The sequence below is a fragment of the Octopus bimaculoides genome, chromosome 8, assembly GCF_046866305.1.
Source record: "Octopus bimaculoides isolate indiv1 chromosome 8, ASM4686630v1, whole genome shotgun sequence".
Lineage (NCBI taxonomy): Eukaryota > Metazoa > Mollusca > Cephalopoda > Octopoda > Octopodidae > Octopus > Octopus bimaculoides.
Genome location: NC_142935.1, coordinates 36411233 through 36436232, shown reverse-complemented (window position 1 = coordinate 36436232; position 25000 = coordinate 36411233). Strand labels below are relative to the sequence as shown.

General features: G+C 35.4%; 1 protein-coding gene across 12 annotated transcripts in view; it reads right to left on the bottom strand.

Moving 5' to 3' along the window:
* The window catches only part of LOC106867420 (zinc finger CCCH domain-containing protein 10), a 639081-nt gene that overhangs the window by 290976 nt on the left and 323105 nt on the right, over positions 1-25000 (bottom strand). For all 12 annotated transcript variants that reach the window (XM_089356351.1, XM_089356349.1, XM_089356340.1 and 9 more), the window contains one exon: positions 3560-3612. The gene's annotated coding sequence lies outside the window, so the exon portion shown is untranslated. The remainder of the gene's footprint in view (positions 1-3559; positions 3613-25000) is intronic.

The following is a 25000-nucleotide window of genomic DNA, read 5'->3' as shown; positions in this document are numbered from 1 at the left end:
GTCATGTCTGATTGTCTGTCTGTGTTTGTATATATGTGTGAATGTGTACACATATATAAATACAGATACAGAGGCATATGTACACATACACATACATCACCTCAGCCATGCACATAAAAGTGGTTATGTCTGTCTGTCCGTCTGTCTATACATATGTAAGTATACGTAGATGTGTGAATGTGTATACATGTTGGCATAAATACACACACCCACATATAGAGAGACAGACAGGCAAACAGACAAACATAAAAGCTATCCTACATCAGAGACACACCCAACTGACAAAATAATGTCAGTAATGTCAAAATAAAAGAAACAGGAATAAATTGAACAAAATAAAACTTTGCAGCAGCAACGGCAGCAACAGGAACATAGCAACAGCAGTAGTAGTAATAGTATTTGTTGTAGACACTATCACTGATTTAACTGCTCAGTCTGAGCATTCAGTTTCCCTACTTTCCTTCATCTACTACTACTACTACTACTACTAGTGTACCATGCCATCAAAATCATTGGCAAGACTCATCAAAGTCACTGCATCCAATGTCAAGACTAACCACTACTAATGCCACCACGACTATTATCAACACTGCCCAAGTTACCTCAACAACTTCCATCTAAAACGACCCCAGCCTCATATGGCACACTCTGATTTGCTAGAGACAGCAGTGAGATTACCATTAAATCATGCTCAAGTGTCTTTAAAAGAATGGAAGCAAACATGAATGTGTTGTAAAAAGGTTTGTTTCTGAAACTACATGATATTGAGGTTTAAATTCCAACTGTACTGCACTGCACCTCAACCTTGGGCAAGTATCTTCTGTCATAGTTGAGAGTTGATGATAGTTTTGTAAGTGAAGTTTGGTAGACAGAAACTGTGAAGTCTACCAGAATCTGTGCTCCTACCAAACTTGAGAAGTGACGGCCAGGAACTTCTCCCACCCAAATGGTTGCAGGGCAAGTTGATTGAGGACATATACACTGCTGATGTGGATTTTGAAGATGCTAAGGATTACATAAAATCATAGAAGAAATGCATGCAAATGGACTCTGCACTGATATGGGATAAACCCTAGGAAAAATTTTAGCCTGTTTTTACTTTTGCCCGTTTTTTTTTTTTTTTTTTTTTTTTTTATAAAGGGCAACTAACTGCTAAAAAAATGTAAGTCCCAAGACGACAGGATCAAAATAAGAAACAGAGTGGGAAGAGAGAGAGAGGGGAGGGAGAGAGAGAGAGAGAGAGCAATAGACATACAAAAAGGTGTGTGTGTGTGTGTGTGTGCACACGCACATGCCAGGTACGGTTCTATCATAATTAAGGTATTTGATATGTTACAATTTTTAATCATGTATTATGTCAACTTCAGTAATGTAAATAAATCTAACAAGCTATTCAGATATCTGAAGTAAATCTCACATTATTAAATGTACATAACCTTGACAGCTCCATTTTATTATCTATTTTATTTCTACTCAGCTGGTATGGCAACATCTGGATCTGAACTCTAAACTGAACACATTTGATGCATCAACCTCTTCTCCTTCAAGCTAAAGAGAAAATTTCTCCAGCAGGAGTGATTGTGTGGTAAAAAGTGAGCTGGCAGAAACGTTAGCACGCCGGGCGAAATGCTTAGCGGTATTTCATCTGCCGCTATGTTCTAAGTTCAAATTCCGCCGAGGTCGACTTTGCCTTTCATCCTTTCGGGGTCGATAAATTACGTACCAGTTACGCACTGCGGTCGATGTAATCGACTTAATACCTTTGTCTGTCCTTGTTTGTCCCCTCTGTGTGTAGCCCCTTGTGGGCAATAAAGAAATAAGAAGCTTGCTTCCTAACCACATGTTTCCAGGGTCAGTCCCACTGCATGGCACCTTGAGCAAGTGTCTTCTACTATAGTCTCAGGCTGACCAAGGCCTCATGAGTGGATTTGGTAGACAGAAACTGAAAGAAGCCTGTCATATATATATGTGTGTGTCTGTGTGTCTTTGTGTCTGTATCCCTTCATTACTGCTTGACAATCAGTAACTTAGTGTTTCGGCAAAAGAGACCAATAGAATAAGTAACAAGCTTTAAAAAAAAAGTACTGGGGTCGATTCATTCGACTGACAATTCAAGGTGGTGCCCCAGCATGGCTGCAGTCTAATGACTGAAACAAGTAAAAGATAAAAGATAATTACTCAACTTGCCAGAAATGGTAGCTAAATTTTAATCAAATCAAATTGCACCTAACTGTCTCAAATAAAATGAAGACAACATTAATATTAGTCTAAAAAAAGTGACCAAGGCAAGGAAACCTTTTATCATATTCCGGCATGATCTGGGCATAATCTAGACAGTAAAGAACAGTGACTTCTTTTTCTAGTTTAAGTATTAGTGCCACTTCCTAGATGTCCCAAGTCTCTGCAGCAAATGTAAAATATAAATGCTCCTTAAACTTTAAAGGCTTTTTATAAAGGCCTCAAAGTACTGTATCATAGCATTAAGTAAATGACTAGATGTTTCACAGAATTAAGTAAATGACACAAGGCACCAGAATAACCTAAAATTTAGGTGAACTGATAGCAACATAGAGAAGCAAGTTCATCAAATAAATATGAAATGACAATAGAATTGACTCCTAAGTTCTGCCTAGAAACAACAACATATCTGATGTTGATTTCAGTTCCTGACAGGCATGACTATGTAGTTAAGAAGCTTGCTTTACAATAATATAGCTTCATGTTTGGTCCCACTGCACATTACCGTTAGCAAAGGGTATTCTACTGTTGCCCTGAGCTAACTCACGCCTTGTTAATGAATTTCATAGACAGAAACTATACAATGGCCATCATATGTATATATGTGTGTGTGCACGCGCACATGCAGAAGAATGTGTTTTGAAGTCAATGTTTATATTCTGTGTTTTTCTGAATATATATATATATATATATATATATATATATATATATATATATAGAGAGAGAGAGAGAGAGAGAGAGATGAATATTTTGTTAATAATTCCCTCCCTATCAACACGTTATCATCTAGCACTACCCTTTCAAAGGAAAGGCAAGTGAAATGGAAACTCAAACTTAAATAACAAATAAGATTTAACAACAAGAAGGGTATCTGGCTGAAAAAAAAAACAAAAAACAATGCCTTGTTTGTCATGCTAATATGGAAAAACAAGGAAAAAATATAACAAAGAAACACACAAACCACCATTAAGCAGTTCCTAATGAAGCAGATAGATTTATGACCAAAAGTATCCTAACAATGGCTACTCCAACCATTTAGGAATAAATATGTCTAGGACAATCTGTCAATCATTGAGCATGTTCTTCCATTAATTAACTTAGAATGGTGCAATTTGAAGGAAATTTGGACGATATTTCTAGCAGATTCATCAATCACTTATAGAATCTTTCACTGGCGCATATATCTGATAAACTATGATTTTCTTGTACAAGATGTTTTGGCCCCATACTTACTCCCCAAGAATGTTTCCCTATAAATCTTCCAATCCACTTTATCATTAAACAAATAATTTGCAATAATTCAAATCAAACAGTAACTTACACTATATTGCAACAGCTTCCTTTTATTGATAACTTCTTTGTAAGAGAGACCACCTGAAAAGAAATATCAACAGGTTGTTGAGATTAAAGCAGTTAAACCACATATATTTATTACACAATTCTTTTTTTTTCTATTATATAATTATTTTATATTACAATCTGTGAACAAAAACATTTTTGTTTGCAGGTTTAAAAAAGGCAAATCACAGGTCCACTGCATTTCCAAAACGAGGGAATATCATTAACTCTGTACAAAACAAACATTACAAAGAATTTTAATCGAAGAGCACACATCTTCCACAGTTTCCACCTATGTTAATATACTTTGCAAATATGCATTACACACACACACACACACACATATATATATATATACATACACAATAGGTGCAGATATAGCAGTGTAGCTAAGAAGCTGGCTTCCCAACCTCATGATTTCAGTTCAGTCTGTGCAGCACCTTGGTAAGAGTCTTCTACCCAATACTTTTTTGTGTGAATTTGGCAAATGGAGACTATACAAAGACCAAGTGTGTGTGTGTGTGTGTCTGTGCGTGCGCGGGCGTAACATTATTTACTCATCATTTTTAACACCAACTTTTCCATGTCAGCATGGATCTGGCAATCTTTAACCGAGACTTTCTAATCAGATGCTCTTCCCATTGCTAACCCATGTCTGTTTCCAAGCAAGCTTCAATAATACATATATTAGTCAAACTTACGAGAGCATGGAAAACTAACATAAAAATAAATGAAAGTACACACACAAGTGACGGACATCCACACAGCTTCTGTCAACCAAATTTGACTGTTAAGACATTGAATGACCTAAACCAATGCTACAATGACAAGGTGCCTGACAATGGAATCAAACTTGGAACCATGTAGTTGCCAAGTGAACTTCTTAACCCCACAACAATGCCTGCGCAATTAGAGCAGTGAAAAAATAAATCTAACTGATAACACAGATCAAGGACTGTTTGGGCTGAGAGACAAAAAACTGCTGCAGCAGCTATTCTGAAAAGTATGTGTGTTTGCTTTGTACTGTTCGGAATCTAATGGGAGGGTAGGCAGTAGTGGGTAACCTGAAATGTTGTGTTGTAAGCTTGTTATTCTAATGTGTATGTATATGAAAATTAATTTGGTGTTTCCCATACTGCAGCACAGGACTGAGTTTATAGAAATAGCCACTAATGGTAGTGGTGGTGGTGTTGATAATGATGATGATGGTGCGACGATGATGATGATGGTGGTGGTGATGAAGACCGCCATCATTCTGCCCCTTACATGTCTTCTTAACCTTATTCTTGGTTCCCTGGTGTAGACATTCCATGAATACAAAGTATATTTGTGTATAGTTTGTATATACAGCCTGTCCTGATCAGTCTAGTTGTTAGCGATAGGGTGAGCAATACCAGTCGGTGGAAGAGGTACATTCACAGGGAGTGGGCTGTGTATTTCGATAAGATAAAAAGAGGAAAACTTGCTGATCCTAGCAGTCTTTAAAGAGTAACAAAAATATAAAAAGTAATAGTAAAAATATAAACAAAAGAAAGAAAAACACATGCTGAAGGCAATGTACTGAAAATAAATGTGTTCATATCAAAATGTGTGTGTGTGTGTGTGTGTGTGTATGTGTGTGTGTGTGGTTTATGTTTGTCGCAATGTAGTTGTCATAGTTTATATGGTCTGAGCTAATACATGATCCAACAAGAACATCTAAACAAAAAAAAACCATAATAATAATCATCATGTTAGCAGTAACAAGTCTTTATACGTGGGTATATTACATATTTGTGCACATTTCATACACACACACACTCTTATATAATCGAATTCTGCCATTCATTAGATGTATGCATGTGTATTTATATATACAGATGGGGGTGGGAAAAAGAGAAAGAAATGTAGTGTTTTACATTAAAGAAAAAATATCAGTGTCTAACCTTACTATTTACTGTATGTCTGTGTGAGTTCATGCATGTGTATGTGTGTGCATGTATATGTGTAGACAGATATATATAGACACATACACTAATAGGTGCACAAATATATAGACAGATATATAGACTGGCACAGAAATAGACATAAATATAAATACAGTGGGAGAGAAGAAAAATTGAAGCAAAAGTGTGATTCCTTGTGTTAATTTGTTTGAGTGTGCATATGCATGCGTATATGTGAATGTGATAAATTGTGTGTGCATGTGTGTGCGTGCCTTTGATCTAGGAACGCAGTTATTGCTTTGGGGCAATGTGGAAATGAAGAAAATTAGAATTAGACAAAAAGAAAACTTCGCTCAGCACACACATCTGGCTGTCTTTGATTCTTTCCCACCTTGACTAAACTCAGTACACCCTTCATAATCATCACCATCACCAGCACCATTTTCAAAATGAACAACATCATGACCACTCACAGCAGAACTAAAAGTGGTTCTGGTAATGTGGATAGTCATTGGTAGTAGTTATAGAGAAAACATGAATGTGTGTGTGTGTGCATGTGTGTGTGTGTGTGTGTGCGTGCATGTATAATCATCATCAGAAAGACATTCAATGTTGATATATGTATGTATATATATATATATATATATATATATATATATATATATATATATATATACACACACACACACACATATTTATGTTCAAGTGTGTATGTGCGTATGTATTTAAATGAACTTAGGTACTTAGCTACTTACATATGCAAGACAAGAAAAAGTAAAGAAAATATAGTATTGAGACAAGACTGGGAACAATGAACAATAAGGGGAGTAGTAATGTCAATTTGGTTTACTGTAACTCCCAACCCAGAGGTTTTCTATTTTAATCTCCCCATATTGGACCAAACTATTTTTGAATTCAACCTAAAGCTTCCTGAAGAAAGAAAGGAAAAAAAGAGAAAGAAATGGGTGGACAGGATCAGTAGTTAGCATTACTGCTTTTCAAATGTCTACATCTCTCCTTAACTCCTCTTGTAAATTCTGTCTGCAAAAAGAAACAGCCAAATCCCTTTTTACCTACACCTTAACATCTTAAAATAGAAATGCCATGCTGGAGAATGTAGTAGTAATAAATACACTCATCATTGTCACTACGATCATTGTTGTCATTGTTTTTTATCTGCTTTCTATGCTGGCATATGTTGGCTAAGTTGCTGCTACCCCTAGATAGGTTGATAGACCATAACTTGCTTCTAAGTTAAAACTTTGGTTTTGTTTCTAAGGTTGGATGCTGTTTCTAACGCCAACCACTTTACAGAGTGTAGTGAGAGCATTCTTCTTTTGGAACTAGCACTATATAGATGACCATGTCTTTGACAAGACTAAAAGGGCCTCTCAAAACCCACACATGATAAAATGCAGAAAGTGCATTTAATCTAGCACCACACTAGGAACGATAGGGATGAGTCTACAATGAATACACATGGAAAACAAAATAGACAGGATGGTCATGTCTGGAATGATTTTCATTATAGGTTTGTAGAACTGAGGATGACTAAAACAATAACTCAACTTCCATAACCTGATTTATACTTTACTAAAGTGCAGAGTGAATACTCAGCACTTTACTCAGCCTTCCCAACCTTTATAATGTGTATTAATTTATATTGATTGAAGAAGCTTAGGTGGCCAGGAGAAGGTGGAATAACAGCTGTGTGGTTACTTGTATGTATACCCAATTCTAAACTAACTCATGAGAGACAAACACGACACTTGAACATGCCATGAATGCATCGACCAGGGTTTGAACATGTAAGTGACGTGAATTATGCAAGAGATAAATCAATATTGAACACGTGTCATAAAGACTGCCATAAGACATGAAAACTTCATTAGGGACAGGTTTACCAATAACAGGATCAGTGTTTCTCTTGAGATCAATAATAAACTGTCTCAACAATGATATAGCCTTCTATAGAGTAATCCCGTATGCAAATCAATTTGATCAAAACCAAACTTTTCTTTATGAATTCAGGATCTTACCTTAGTAGTTATTATTCAGTAAAGAGTTACTCTTGTTTGAAGTTAGACAATCAGAGTACAATTCACTGTATATAAGCACAATATATCAGGTTTACTTCTAAGCTGTTGGAAGCAGTTGTTTAACCCCAGGATAGCCTTGAATTACTTGATTTTGCAATCAAAAACATTTCTGTTGCAATGAATCCATTTTCTTTCTTTATTGTTTCCTTTCCAAGCACTGAGTGTAGCCAGTAAGTATTTTAGAATAGATATGCTGTATCTTTGCATGTCACAAGATACAACTTAGAGGGTATCATGGCTATGCCACACTACCTCAAACAGCCTTATCCAGCTCATGCCAGCATGAAAAAGTGGATGTAAAAAGGATTATGATGATGTGTGTACTAAGAGCCTATACATCCTATATGTATTCATTGACTTGTTCAAATTCATAAGAACAGCAATTTTGCTGCTTTTTCTGGCAGATCAAATGACCATGTTGTGGATTTCTCATTGGTTTGATTGAGTAACCACATAAAAATCTATTTGGCTTGATTGAGTTTAGGACATTTCTCCTAATCACTGATTAAAAAAACATGTGTAGATTATCATAAATTTCAAACCCAGATGAAAAATTGAAGAAAAGTGAAAGTTTTATATGAAAAATTATAATTGAGGCCAAAGTGCATAAAGGTCAAAGTGGTGAGGTATGAAATAAAGCAGAGCTATAGATGACATTTTTTGACCTACACCACATTTGTCTGTTCATGCACACCATGTTCTATGGTTTTCTTGGACAGGTTCTGTAGCATGCAAAATGAAAAGATGTTGCTAGCTTCTAACTGAATCTTCAGTTTACTCAAAGAAGTAGTTACCATGAGGGGTCCCCAACAAACTTCTCACAGCACAGCAGCATAAACGATTTTGGGAGAGAAAAAGAAGATAGGAGGGAGAGGGAAGAGAGGAAAAAGAGAGGGAGAGAGAGAGAGTGAGGTGAGATAATCATTCCTTATCCTTAACTGGTATTTTATCAAACCTAGAAAGATAAAAATAAATGCCTGACTTTGCAAAGATTTGGTCTCAGAATGTGAAGAGCAGAGAAAATTTCTTCAAGGCATGTCTGGTAGTCTAACAGATCTTTCAACTAAATACTAGCCTAGTAAAAAAAGAAGAAAAAAAAAAACATACCTACAAAAACAAAAGGATGGGCTTTATAATGATGACAATGATTGTCATGATGAACAGAGAATCATATTTAACACAACATACATTTTACGAGAAATAGCAGAAGATGCAAGATGGAGAATTTGATATTAGCTTCAATTAAATAGTTTAACAATATCTTTTGTTGAGGGTATATTTAGAACTAATTTAGTCAATGCGTCTTTCCTTGCATTTTTTTTTCTTTTTGCATAACAGAGACAGATAGGTGAGATTTGTACCATTTCATAGAGAATGCCTCAGTTTTGGGTGGGATATGGCTTATAGTCCAAGAAGGAAGGAATAGGACTCCTAACCTCTGGTGTATTTTGTAGAAAACTGCTGAAATTGATACTCACAACAGATTGGACTACATATATATATATATATATATATATATATATATATATATATATATATTAAGAATTTAAGGATTGGAGAAAACGCATGTTATAATTGCATACTTTATTCCTACATATGTTTCAAAGGATTACAACCTGTGTGATCCATAGGGATCTTTGATATTAAAATTGTAAGTAACCTTCTCATCAGGGAAAGCATGGGAATCATCTTAAACGTAAGACATTATGACCGATAATCGGTCATAATGTCTTATGTTTAAGATGATTCCCATGCTTTCCCTGATGAGAAGGTTTAATTTTAATATCAAAGATCCCTATGGATCACACAGGTTGTAATCCTTTGAAACATATGTAGGAATAAAGTATGCAATTATAACATGCGTTTTCTCCAATCCTTAAATATACTCAAATACCCAAAATTTCAAGGAGTTCCTGCCTTAAAAACAGGAGCTAACCACAGTTATTTTGTGTTCTTTGCTACATTGGTTTCTATTAACCCATTTATTCTATCAGAAGAATTTTTATTCATTAAGATAGAAGAAATACACATAATTATATATATATATATATATATATATATATATATATATATATATATATATATATATATATATATATATATATATATATAGTAAAAAAACACTCAAATATTAGGTAGGAGTGTTAAGCCAGGTGATGGAACAAATAATTCCACCATTCAAGAACAGCTACAGTCCATCTGACAATCTTCCAAACAGTATTGTCTAAACAATTTCAATGACAAGGTACGGGTCACATATGTTAGAGTAGTCCACACTTGCCCATTGTGCTGAAGAGTGGGACTGACCCCATGTAATTGCCAAGTGAATTTATCTAATAAAAGGAGTTCCTATTGCAGGAGAAAGGATAGAATGACTAGGGGTTAGGACCAAAAGTGAAGACGTAATAATACTAAAGACAAATAGATATTAGCATGTCTTCTTTTACTAAGGCAGTAGTGATAGTGGTGGTCAATGTGTTGACGTAGTAACAATAGTGGTGTTTGTTGTAGTAGTGGTGCTGATAGTAGTAGAAATGGTCACAGTGTGGTGGTGGTAACAGAACTAGTACTGGTAGCATTTGAGGTGGTAGGTGTGATGATGGTGGCAGTGGTACCCACAGTGTAGTAGCAGTTGTGAGAGTAAAACTAGTGGTATTTGTTGGGGAGGTAGTAATGATAGTAGGTGGTAACACAGTTGTTGTAGTAACAGCAGCAGAAGCAGTGGCGGTAGTGGTCGTAGTGTTTTCAGTGTAGTGACAATAAAAATAAAAGTAGTGGTGGCAACTGTAAGAGGAGGTTGCAGTAAAGGTTATGATGGTTACAGCAACAGTAACAGTGGTAGTGTTCATAATGATGCTCGTAATAATAGTGGTAATAGTAGTGATAGTGGCAGCAGTGCAATGGTAGTAGTGCTAACGAAGAAGTTGCTAGTGGTGGTAGAGGTTGAACTGGTGGTGACATTTGATGATGATGATGGTGGAGGCTGTATTAGTAGTAGCAATTGCAATGATGGTAGTAGTTGTGTAGCAGTGATGGTGGTGGTATGGAAAGTGGTGGTTTTGGTGGAAATTACACAAGCAACAAGAACATTTTGAGATTAAATGCAGTCTCAGAAACAAAGTACTATATATATATATATATATATATATATATATATATATATATATATATATATATATATATATTGATGTGTATATATGTACATATATGTATGTGTGTGCATATGTGTGTGTGTGTACATATATATATATGTATATACACACACACATATATATTCTGTTTCATACAAAGAAGGCTGGGATGCAGGGATGTAGGTCGATAGGTGTGGGTAGGTAGGCAAGTAAGCCGACAGTCGAAATAGGGGTATCTATGTAAAGAAATTCTGCAAGAGAATGATAAAACTTAATGAAGGTTTGATGGAAAAACGTTTTATTTCTTTAATTTATTTCTATCTTTATTACAGTCCTTTATTTCATTTTGCTATATCTGTTTGTTGCTGTCCTTGTTCTTCTTGTAGATGTCTCCTCATTCTCTTTACTTCTGTTCTAATGCATTGCTTTAATTTTTCCTTTCATTTTACATCCTTTACTGTTGCGGCTCATTCACTCTCTTTGTTTTCTTACTATTTGTTATTGCTGCTGCCACTGTCAGAGCAGTTGTTGCTATTGTTGTGATCATTGGTTGTTGCTGTTGTTGTTGTCGTTGTTGTTGTTGTTGTTATTATTCACATTGTTGTTCTTACTGCTATTGTTGATTTTGTTATCTTATTTCTTCTCTTAACTGTTGCCGATGTAGTTGTTGTTGTTCTTCTTCTTCTTGCTATACTTGCATGCATTTCTGTTTGCGTTGTCAAATTAAAGCGTAACGACTAAAAGCAACTTTAGAGAGAAGTAACCGTAAAAGCAGGATGCAACTGAGTAAAAGAAAGACAAAATAAAACGTAAATGAAAAGCAGAAGAAAATGTAGGAAGAAGGAAAGGAGTGGAAGAGGATGAAACGTGGTTGGAGATTGGATAATAGAGGAGAGTTCTGCATGAGTGTGTGTATTCTAGTACTTAATATACACACACATACACAGACATTATATATGCGCACAATATATGTGCGTGTGAGTACACACACAGTATATATATGTATATACATATAATGGTTATATAATTATGTATGCATATATATATATATATATATGTATATATATATATAATGATTATATACATGTTTGTAAGGGATATATATATGTGTGTGTGTGTGTGTGTGTGTGTGTGTGTGTATGTGTGTATGTGTGTGTGTGTATGTATGTATATATATATATATGTGTGTGTGTGTGTGTGTGTGTTTGTGTATATATATATATGTGTGTGTGTGTGCGTATGTGTATGTATATATATATATGATAGTTATATCATCAACACTATCATTGTTTTAACAACCACTATTGCATCATGCATACATGTAACAGATGTAATATCAGGTTTTCTACAGCCTCGAGTTCTTCCTGTAGATAACCCTCATTAGTTTCCAACAAGATACTATTTCCCCATGACCAGATACTGGAATTTTGGAAACAAGTGACACTCATTTACAGCTATTACACAATGTAAGGACAAGGATGCTCAAAGATATAGATACACCTAGACATAGTCATATTATCATCGTCATTATTTTAGGATGTACTTTTCCATGATTGCAAGGATCAGATAGAATTTACTGAAACAGATTTTCTACAGCTGGATGCCTCTCCTGTCAACAATTCTTACTCATTACCACACATAATAATATTTCCCCCAAAATCAAAGAGGCACATGTACACAAACACATGCACATATAGAAGATGGGCTTCTTTCACTTTCTATCTACTAAATCCATTCACAAGCCTTATTTTGCCTAGGGCTATAGAAAATACACTTGCTCAAGGTGCTATGCAGTAAAGCTGAACCTAAAGCCATACCTTTGGGAAACATACTGCTAAACTATACAGCCATGACTGTGCCTCTTCAGTCCTGTCTGCAACACATGCCCATATGAATGTACATGCATATATAAATATATATATGGTCTTTATAAACACACACATAGATACACACATACGCATGCACACACACACAATGGTTTTATGTAAACACACTTGCACATATCTGAATATATATATATACATATATATATGTATATATATATATATATATATATATATATATATATATATATATATATATATATATATATATATATGTATGTCTGTATTTATCCATATTTGTAATATGTGCGGACATATAATGAGAGTGAATACATCTGAATAAATTGAATCATGAAAGCCAGAAATAGTAAAGTAAGGTTTCAAAAAGAATGAAAAAGACACACATGTGGAACTGTATATGACGTGCTTTAGCATATGTGTAGATACATATATATTAGCTATGTTTATAAATTATATACATACATACATAGTGTTTGTATGTATTTGTAATATGCATACACATATAAAGACACACACTCACACAAGGGCAATTAGAAATTAGTGAAAGAATAAGAATACAGAAAGTGAGAAGCCCAGAAAGAGATAGGCAGAATATATAGTACACAGAGGGAAGATGTGTTTATATATATATATATATATATATATATATATATATATATATATACCTGCATATGTATTTGCATGTGTGTGCGCATAAATGTATATAAGCTTATGTATCTATGTCTGCGTGAATGCGTGTATGTATGTGTATATATATATATATATATATATATATATATATATATATATATATATATATACACACACACACATATATATGTATATATAAGTATATGTACATATGTAGGATGGAGTGAGTGGTAGGGAAGGAGGAAGAAAGAGAGATGTTGAATTAAATCCCATTTACTTAAACTGTCTCCAAGACTGGAGAGTTCCTGCTCTGAATTACTTTCGCTGAGTGATTTTCTCTAGTTACATCTATAAACAATGGACATTAGGTTAAGTGGCTTGTCTTCAGCAGCAAGAACAACAACAACAAAGGCAAATAGGAGAAACTGTGGTAACAACAAAACAAGAACAAGAACAAGATGAACAACTTTAAAAAATCTCAAAACCACAACATTGACGCCAACAACAACAACAACACTACTGCCGCCAATCTCAACCATAACATCGGCACCACCAACACTGGTAACAAAACAACGAGAATCTCAACATTATTACTATTAATGCTAACAACAACGACAAGAGGAATCTCAACCACAATATTACTGCCACCAACACTAACAACAAGAACAATTTCTACCATAAATTTACTGTCACCAATACTAACAATAAGAATTGACAAACGATAAACTTCTCCAATGCAATATGGCTGCCACCAACACCAACAGGAGCAATGTACATTATAACGTCACTGTTACCAACAGTAACAAGAAGACAAATTTCTACCACTGCATTGTTACCACCGACACTAAGAGCAATGACAATGCTTAAAAAACCATTTTGACCATTACATGGCTGCACTACCACCAGCTGGAACCATTTCGACAACGTCATGATTGCCACCAACATTAACAAGAACAACATCCAACATCCAGCTACACCACAACATGACTGCCACCAACACAAACAGGAAAAATATCAATGATAAACTACTGTCACCAACAATAACAAAACAACATCAGTCAGAAAACTAGCAGAGGTAGCATTAACTCATATTTGTGTAGTTAATCTGTAGCAAATGATTGAGCCTCTTCATCCTGATGGATGCAAAGGGTTCCAGTGCCTGAGGTGGCTGTTCAGGCCAAGGGCTGTATAGAAGAGCCAGGAGCATTTATCGCAGGGGAGGGTTGTTGGCGAGGGATGTAGAACTACATGTCACTCGTTCCATCTTTGACATCTGGTCCAATCCCATCAGATCCATTCCCTCGACGATGACAAGCTGCCACTTCAGGCAGTCCTTGGCAATTGTTTCTCAAGTATTTGAGTCGATGGCAAAGCAGAGGAGAGTGTCCTTGAGCTGGTCTTGGAAACAGAATTTGGGAGCACCACATAGTCTGGTGCCTGAGGCTAACTCCACAAAGAGGAGTTGATGGAGGAGGCACATTTGAAGCATACGTATGATGTGCCCCAAGCAGTGGAGACAGTATCACAAAACAGCTATCTTTTATACTATTTTTTTTTTCTCTTTTACTAGTGTTAGTTATTGGACTGCAGCCATTCTAGAGTATTGCCTAGAAGGGTATTAGTGAAACAAATTGACTCTACAAGTTAAGTCTGGTACTGATTTTATCAATATCATTTCCTGAAATGCTAAGTCACAGGAATGTAAACAAACTAATGTCAGTTGCCCAAAGTGTCATACAATGGGACTGAACTCAAAAACCACGTGGGTAGAAAGTAAATTTCTTATGACAAAGCCATACCTGCACCATGAGCAACAATAACAACAGAAGCTTCAGAGTTGTCAATCAACCGGCTAGAAATAGCAGCCACATTCTCTAATCTCAAAATATTCTCATATAGAATAAAGAAAATATTTTCTAATGAGGTCCTGTACATATGAAATGACAGAAGTTCATCAAAGCTGCAAAGTTGTTGATATTGCTAGTCATACAATCACTGCCAACCCCAACATAACAAATAACAATTACACCATCAACCCACCACCATCACTACCATCACAACCTCAAACTAAACACATTATGAATGATAGCAGCTATCATTTGCGTTGCTTCGGTTCTTGTGCTGTCACTGCAAATGACAAAGCTAGACATCTGGACACGCACACTCAAATAAGACAAACAAGTGAACATATATGCAAGTGAACAATATTACAGAATACATATTTTTCTATCTGTTTCAGTCATTAGACTGTAACTATGCTGGGATATCTTCTTTAAGACTTTAAAACTTTTAGTCGAAGGAATCAATCTCAGTACCTCTTTTTTTTAAGCCTGGTACTTATTCTATCGGTCTCTTTTTGCCAAATCACTAAGTTACAAGGATGTAAACAAACCAGAACCTATTGTCAAGCAGTGATAGGGGATAAACACAGACACAGATATATATATATATATATATATATATATATATATATATATATATATACACATATATGTATGTATATGTACGTATATGTATATATACGTACATATACATATATATATATATATATATATATATATATATATACACATATACATATATATATGATAGGCTTCTTTTAGTTTCCACCTACCAAATCCACTCACGAGGCTTTGGTTGGCCCAAGACTATAGAAGAAGACACTTGCCCAAGCTGCTACACAGTGTGAGTGATCCCAGAATCATGTGATTTGGAAGCAAGCCTCTTACTACACAGCCATACCATATACATAGTCCAACCAATGCAAGCTTAGAAAACTGTTACGATGACAATGATGGTAGTTATATCAGGTTGCTTGAGAGTTCTGGTAGTAGCATGAAAGATAGCACAACTTTTTGTATCAGTAGCTAAACCATTTTCTCCCACATTGATAAGTTGATTAGAAAGATAGCTAGAAGCTCAACAAGACAAAAGAAGAGACAATGCTGTCAAAGGGAAGAACCCACTGTAAAGTCAACAACTATTTAGCAATATAGTCAGGTTAGTGTTCATTAAAACCATTGAAAGGGGCACTCCTTACCCTTATTAAAGCATGTCTCTGATATAAAACCTGAGATGTACTGTTTAGGAAGTTATGACACATCATGTGCAATTTTTCTACTGTTAGCTTCCCGAAAGAGTTCAGTTGGTCCTACACAACTCTTGATTACTATAATCAAATCATTTGTGTGGGATCATCATCACCAGCACATACGTGTGTGTGTGTGTGTGTGTGTGTGTGCGTGTGTGTGTGTGCGTGCGTGCGTGTACACAAAGACTGTTTCAATTTAATGTGCAATTTTGCATGCTTGAATGGGTCACATAGATTTCATTAAGGCATATTTTTTGCAAACAGATGTTCTGTCTGTTGCTAACACTCGCTTGTGTCCAGGTAAGGTAATATTTCCCCCATAGTCAGGTATGTTTTCACAGAAAACAGGAAATGAAGGACACTGCTTATATGACAGTGACATTCATTTGCAATTACCAAGTGATATCAAGATAAAGAAAGAAAGATATATGCACATGCGTTACAGGTTTCTTTCAGTTACGATCTTCTAAATCCTCTCACAAGCCAGGGGGTTTTAGAAAACAGTTGCCCAAGGTGCCACACAGTGGATTTAAACCAAAAAACCACATGGTTGTGAACTATACACACATACATGTAAATAATGCACAACGTACTTCTTGACATAAATCTCAACTCCTCTAAGAACGAGATAATTCTTCATTTAAAGAGTTCAATGAATAATTAAAAGTTAATTAAAGCTAATGAGACAATGCCAATCTGAAGGAAATAGAACGGAATGAAAAATCTGCAAACATCACAGAAAGCTTAATATTTGCATGCTGTGCATAAATACATACACATACACACACGAGTGCACACACACACCATAAATTATATTAATCTCTCACAGGAGAGAGTACTACTTTTTGTTGACCACATCAATAATGGAACAGTAAGTCTTATGTATATATATATATATATATATATACATATATCATTATCATCTTCATCGTCGTAGTCGTTTAACGACTGCTTTTCATGCTGGCATGTGTTGGACAGTTTGACTGAGAACTGTGAAAACTGGTGAGCCAGATGGCTGCACCAGGCTCAATCTGATCTGGCAAGGTTTCTACAGCTGGATGCCCTTCCTAATGCCAACCACTCTGAGAGTGCAGCAGATGCTTTTATGTGCCACCAGCACAAGAGCCAGTCAGGCAGTTCTGGCAACGATCACGCTCAAAAGGTGTTTTTTACGTATTACCTGCGCGGGAGCCAGTCCGGCGGCACTGGCAATGACCATGCTCGAATGTTGTTTTTCACATGCCACCAGCACATGTGCTGGTAAGGTGACACTGGCAACAGTCACGCTTGAATGTTGCTCTTTTCATGCCCCCGGCACAGGAGCCAATCTATGTCCCTGGCAATGATCACACTCAGATGTGCTTTGAATGTTCTACTGGCACGAGTGCCAATCAGGCGGTACTGTCATTGGCCATGTCAGCTATTTTGATTTGATTTCACTTGCCTCAATAGGTCTTCGCAAGCAAAGTTTATAGTCCAATGAATGAGGGGTACTCAGATGGATGGCTGATTAGACAGACAGACAGACAGACAGACAGACAGACAGATGGGTAGGTAGATAGATAGATAGATAGATAGATAGATAGATAGATATACATATCATTGCTATTATGTTAAATTGTTGTATGACCAAATTTGGCCAAATGCATTTTTTTCAATATTTATTTTTGCTTGCAATAGCAGGTTCTTTTGATCAAACTATCGTATCTCCAGCTGATTCAGATGCCAAGATATCAAAAATTGTCAAAGTGTAGTACAACGGTTTTGCTATGGAATGGGGAAACAATTTTTTCAATTTCTGAAAAAGCAAGATTTTGAACTTACATCACTTTTGCATAATAACGTTATATACGCATGTATAAAATAACGAAAGTGGCAAGATGTAATATAAAACCAAAAAGAAAATATTCAACTGTCACTAATAGTGAGTGAGGGTTCGGGTAGCACCTACATTGCTAGAAACAAGAGTCAAAGACCTTCACAGCCACAAAAAAGCACAATGTTTATGTACTAACAGGAGAGATAACCACCCCACAGCAAGCTAGGCCACTATACTAGCTGGATAGTTTTGCTTGGAATTAACGCTCATCAATAGTGATCACTCTAATGTTGTTTATATATATATATATATATATATATAGCCATCAATACCTACTGTCTCTGTCTCTGAAGAGAATAAATGACACCCATCCAGTTATCTAATACCATGTACAAAACCAAATGGTAAGTTCAGCTGCAAAGAAGCTATAATTCTGTTATGTACAGAGAAATATCATCATCATTTAACAGCCATTTTTCATGCTGGCATGGGTTGGATAGTTCAACAGAAGCTGGCAATTCAAAAGACTACACCAAACTCTACTGTCTGCTTTGGCATGATTTCCATGGTTAGATGTCTTTCCTAATGCCAATTACTTTACTGAGTGTGCTGGATGCTTTTTACATGGCACAAGTAAAAGTGAGGTCACCAACCAACTTACAAGACAAAATTCTTCAACTGGTGGAAGTGGAATTGAAGAACAGAAATAGATGTCTTACAGTAGAAGGGAAACCTGGCAGCCTTAAGTGCAGAAAAAGGGAGACAGGGGTGAGAGATAAGACAGTGACGATATGAGCAGGTAGTAAACCCAAGTTACAGGGTGGTGCATATAGTGAAGTGGACAAGGGGTTTGAGAGGGTGAGTGGTTGGATAAGTTTGTGAGATTGCAAAGGAGAGAGGGAGATGGAGGGTGAGGAATGTAGTGAGTGGGCATTAGGGAGGTATTAGGAGGAGATTTGACAGGAACGTATTTTACATAGGTAGGTTTGTGAGGGTGAATTGGAGATACAGAGGAATGGAATACAGCAGCTGACAAGCAAGGATGGGGAAGGCGGGGTAAGAAGATGGGACATGCAGGAGAGGTTTGTGAGGAACAGATTGTTTGCAGGAGGAGTGGGCATGGACATAAAGGACAGGTCTCTGTGGCCTTGATTTTACTTAGCTGGACAAGTCTTCTCAAGCACAGCAAATTACCAAGAAACCTACATAAATGTGTACACATACTGACATACACCCATGCAGATGCATATACACAGTTATTCCTATGCACACGCACACACACATGAATGCACACATGGAAACAGACATGCACACGTGGCTATAAACATGTATATAGACATGCATTCACTCTTGTGCACACAAAATTTATTCACAAACACACACAAAGAATAATGATAGCTAGCAAATTGAAACTTCAATGTCACTTACTTTGCCTTATAAAATAAAATAAAGATGATATTGTACTGAAAGATATAGAGCAGTCCTATTTGAGGTTTGACTGTTATCATATACAGCTACACGTACATATATGCACTTGTAGATATGAACATGGAAATTTTCATACGTGCATATGACATAAGCACAAATATACACATGGTATTATGTACAGATACCAACATGCATGCCAAAAGAAAAAACCCACACAAATGTACGTATAGACGCAACAAAACTAATAAATACTTAAGTAAGAAAAGTTATTTAAAATATCTTCCAAGATGTATGATAGCGAGAACATACATAAATGTACGCATATATAGACAAACATGTCTATATGCAATTCATAAACACATCCTAGGTTTGTATATGTATTTTGGTAACATATGATTCCATTAATCCACGCTGTGTTTCGACAATGCTGAATCTGTGTTCACAAAGTTTTTCAATTTTCGTAGGAAATAAGAGGATGTTTGCCTTCTTGTATGTATAGATGTATGCACATATACTTTTATATATACACACGCATATATATGGATATGTATGCACAATCACACACATGTAGGTATATCTACATACACATATATACACACATGCATACATATATATATATATATATATATATATATAAATGTAGATATAAATTCACACATACATATATCTACATAGATACACATAAAACCATACACACATACATATGTATATACATATAAATATATAAATACATAGATATGCATAAATATATGAATATACTTATATATATATATATATATATATATATATATATATATATATACACACACACACACACACACACACACACACACACACACACACATAAAAGTATATGTATGCTTACATTTATATATATATATATATATAAATGTAAGCATACATATACTTATAAATACACATATAAATAAGAATAGATATGTACATACTTATAGGTGTATACACATATACACACACACTCACACACATGTAATTCATGTAGATACACATATTTGTGTGTGAGAATGTGTGATGTGTAAGTACTATGCAAGTCTATACAGGCCCTTCAACCAAGACTGCACACAGACAACAAAAATGACAGAACGAACTAGTCGTGCAGCAATGTTCCTAGCTAAAGCCATTAGAAAGAACATTTTCAACCATAATGGCCCATATGTAACGAACCAAAGAAATTTGCTGTTCAAAATAATCTCACTTCCCCCCACTCTATTTTTTCTTTCTTCTTTGTTTTTTTTTTCTTTCCTCTTTCTCCCTCTCGTTTCTTTCTCTCTTTTCCCCCTCACTAACTTGTGTAATCATGTTAGGAGATTATGTACCAAAGCTAGCTAGTTTGCTAGAACAAGGACTGGACAGGTTCTTAAAACCTGTGTGCTGCTTTCAATTGCCTTTTAAACGGTGTGCACAAAATGCTAGTCAACCAGAAATGCAAAACTACTGAAAGTTAAATGTTAATGTATCATCTTACGAGTATTTATTGCCAAACAAGGCCACACCTGTAACCTCTTCTCAAAGAGCACTAAAGCTGGCGCCAACTACAGCACAACAAGCTACAGAGAGGGAGACAGAGAGAGGTAAAGACAGAGAGAGAGAGAGAGATGGTGAAAGAGAGATTCAGAGAGAGACTCACAAAATTTACATTAAAAAAAATTATAAAATACAAAATATTATTTTATAGAAGATAACGGTTTCTTAATTTGGCATTTAATCTGTGGATTGTGGATATTTTTGTTGCTGTTGTCGTTAAGTAGACTTAAGAAAATCTATGGCATGGAGATTATCAATCTATCAACTAGAAGTAACTCATATATAAATAATATATAAGGCATGTGTACTTCTATATATACATATACATATATACAAACATAAATGCAGAAACACACACATTTATGTATGTTCCAGTGTACATACAGATGTACTGGAAATGAAGAGAAAACAGCTCTTGTTACTATGCTACAGCCAAAGCCCATATTAATGTTGCTTTATAGACTACATTATATCAGAATGCAATTTTAATGTAGGCAGAAAATCAAACCCTAATTCATACTGTAGCTTATCATGCATTTCCATGCATCAGTAATTCTATGTATGTATATACATATATATATTTATATATATACACACACACACACACACACACACACACACATATATATCATCATCATCATCGTTTAACGTCCGCTTTCCATGCTAGCATGGGTTGGACGATTTGACTGAGGACTGGTGAAACCGGATGGCAACACCAGGCTCCAGTCTGATTTGGCAGAGTTTCTACAGCTGGATGCCCTTCCTAACGCCAACCACTCAGAGAGTGTAGTGGGTGCTTTTACGTGTATATATATATATACACATACATATATATAGATATACACGTACATATATATGTGAGAGAGAGGAAGGAGAGAGGGAGAGACATGGAAGGAGAGAGGGTCAGACACGGAAGGAGAGAGGGAGAGGAGAGGAAGAGTTATGTACATACACACACACATGCTTCCACAAGCATAAGTGACTGCAGATATACACACATGTGAACCAACACGAGGCTGAATGGTAACTTTATGAACATACAGTCATGTATATGATGACAAATGCCTTGCAAGTGAAAGTGTAAACAATATTTTGGAACCCATAAAGAATATGTTTAGTCTTTATTAACTAATTTGTATTAATTTAAGTTTGTGTGTTATGATTTCATAGCGTGTAGCTTTTGATATTCAGAGAAACAAAAGTAAACACAAACATACAGACGTGCATATACATACAAATACCTAACTGTGTGTGAAGGTGTGTTTACAAACACACACCCTCACACAAATACACACACACACACAAGTGACAGACTTGTTACACCTTTTGTAGACTAAATCCAGAGAGCAATGATAGTTTTGTACCATCCTTCAAATTCCTGAATGTGTGAGCATGGATTCTCATCTTCAACAAATATGAAAATAAAATGAAGGCAAGAAAGTAGCATTCATCAATGTAGACAATGATTTGTGTGTGTGTGTGTGTGTATGTGTGTGTGTGTGTGTGTGTGTGTGTGTGTGTGTGTGTGTGTGTGTGTGTGTGTGATTCCTATGGCCATGGGGTACGAAAGTTAAGGAAAAGTATGGTGGGTAAGTCTACCAACAACAGTATTAGTACTCCTTTCCTTTTTACCTTACTCCTTTCTAAATTTGCAATGACTCAAACGTCAAAATGTAACAAACTTTATTTAGTCATAATAAATATCAGATATTAGCTGGCATAAAGCCAACAATCTTATTCAACTTTACACTTGAGATTCTGTTTACAGTTGTGATAGGAACAGGGTGTCATGGAATTTGGTAAAGATAAGAAAGGGTGAAATGGAAATGGGGTGTTGCAGTACGTGAGATAATTGTAGTAAGGGGGCTGCATTTTAAATAAGAAAACTCAATTGAGACCCTCCCTCCACTGTGAGTGATCCCTCACTGTCACATACTATAACCTAGAGTGATATCATCTCAGTGCAGTGGCATTTTTTCTTTATTTAGTTTCACCAAATATCCTGAAAGAAGAGCCAACAACTAGCATTTAAGAGCTCCTCAAAAGTATTCCAAGATACATCTTCAACTACATAAATATATGTATGTATGTATGTATGTAAGTGCATATATATATATATATATATATATATATATATATATATATATATATATACACACATACCAAAATAAGCACATAAATGTGAAATAAGGAGGGAAAAAATAGTACTCGAATAACAGAGGTAGAGTAATATCTTTTATTAATATCAAAGCTGCAAAAACATCACAAAAATATATCACCAAATAACTGCTACTCGTTGCTGTTTGTTGGACAGTTTAGATTATCCGACAAATGGGAATGCGAAACTCTGAGTAGCAGTTTTTTGTGATGTATACATATACATATATATATATATATATATATATATATATATATATATACACACACACACACACACACATATGTATATATACACAGGCATAATAGGATTTGCAATATTAAGAATTATACTTGAAGAATTGAAGTGCGAGGGGGGGGGGGGGTTTACAATGAGAGATATGATTAAGTAAAAGCATGCAACAAAATTTATTTTAAGTATGAATGGAAAGTTATTTCACAAAACTGATTTGAAGCAAACCATTTTTGTTTGTTTCTTTTTTTTCATGCTGCACTTATTTTTTGTATTAAATGCAGCAGCAGTCACAATGATATTAACAGAAGGAAGAAGAGTGGATCTGGTGTGCATACAGCTGTTACCATTAATATCAACACTTGCATGAATTGCTACAGTGAGTAAGTGCAATATACTACCTTATGCAATTTGACATGCTAATTAACACCTAAAGAGCAATCAAGTGTGCACATAAGAACATACGAATATACATATGTAATAGACACACATACACTCATGCATTCATCTATGAACAATGCACATATGTAAAGACAACGATTCATATGTAACTCTGGATCTTCATTGATGAAGACGCATATGTACATATCTCTATTTTGATGTACATTTGCATATGTAAGCATCTTTGTACGAGCGCTTTCATGTATGTGTATATATTTGCATAAATGTTTCCATGCATGTTTAAGTGTGCATATGTATGCACATATATGCATGCCACTTACATATAAAGAATGCTTCTTTCACATGTGTGATTTGTATGTGTGCCCAGCAATAGCATTTGCACAATATATTATGTGCATGTACATGAGAATATGTAAATTACATGATCACATCTTCATGCATGTGTTTCCATATGCACTTGCTCTAGCACATGTTCAGAATGGTGTAACCACATTGTTCATGTGCTTAAGTACATTTCTACATGAGTGTGTAATTAGAAACATTAATATCAGCACACACACAGCTTTATTGATGCACATAGTGGCATTTCAAAATATGAAGTGTGTACCAACATTTGGCAAGTCACACTTTTATCTGTGTATGCTAAATGTATAAATATGTACATGTGTGAGTCTGTGTGTATACATACATGTACATAAACGCAAACATGTATAAACACAAGTGTTTGTCTATATAAATACACAAATATACTTAAGTATATCATATATACATATATATATACGCACACAGAGGCATATGCATACACACACACACACATATACACACACACACACACACATATATACGTGCATATCTATGTGCATATGTGTACACTTATGCACAAATATGTAAGTGGGTGTATATGTGGACACCTCTAATAAGGTTTGAAAATCAATTAAGGTTGTTCATGATTTTGCAGTCTGCAGAGAAATGGCTAAAATTTACCCTGTTTATAATTGTACCATATGCTACATATTTACTATATCAAATCTTGATACTGTGTGGACCGCTGGTATTTATAGTGTTAAACACTTGCAGTATGCAAATTAGGGACCCCTTCACAGAGTAACTGCTACATTTGTTGA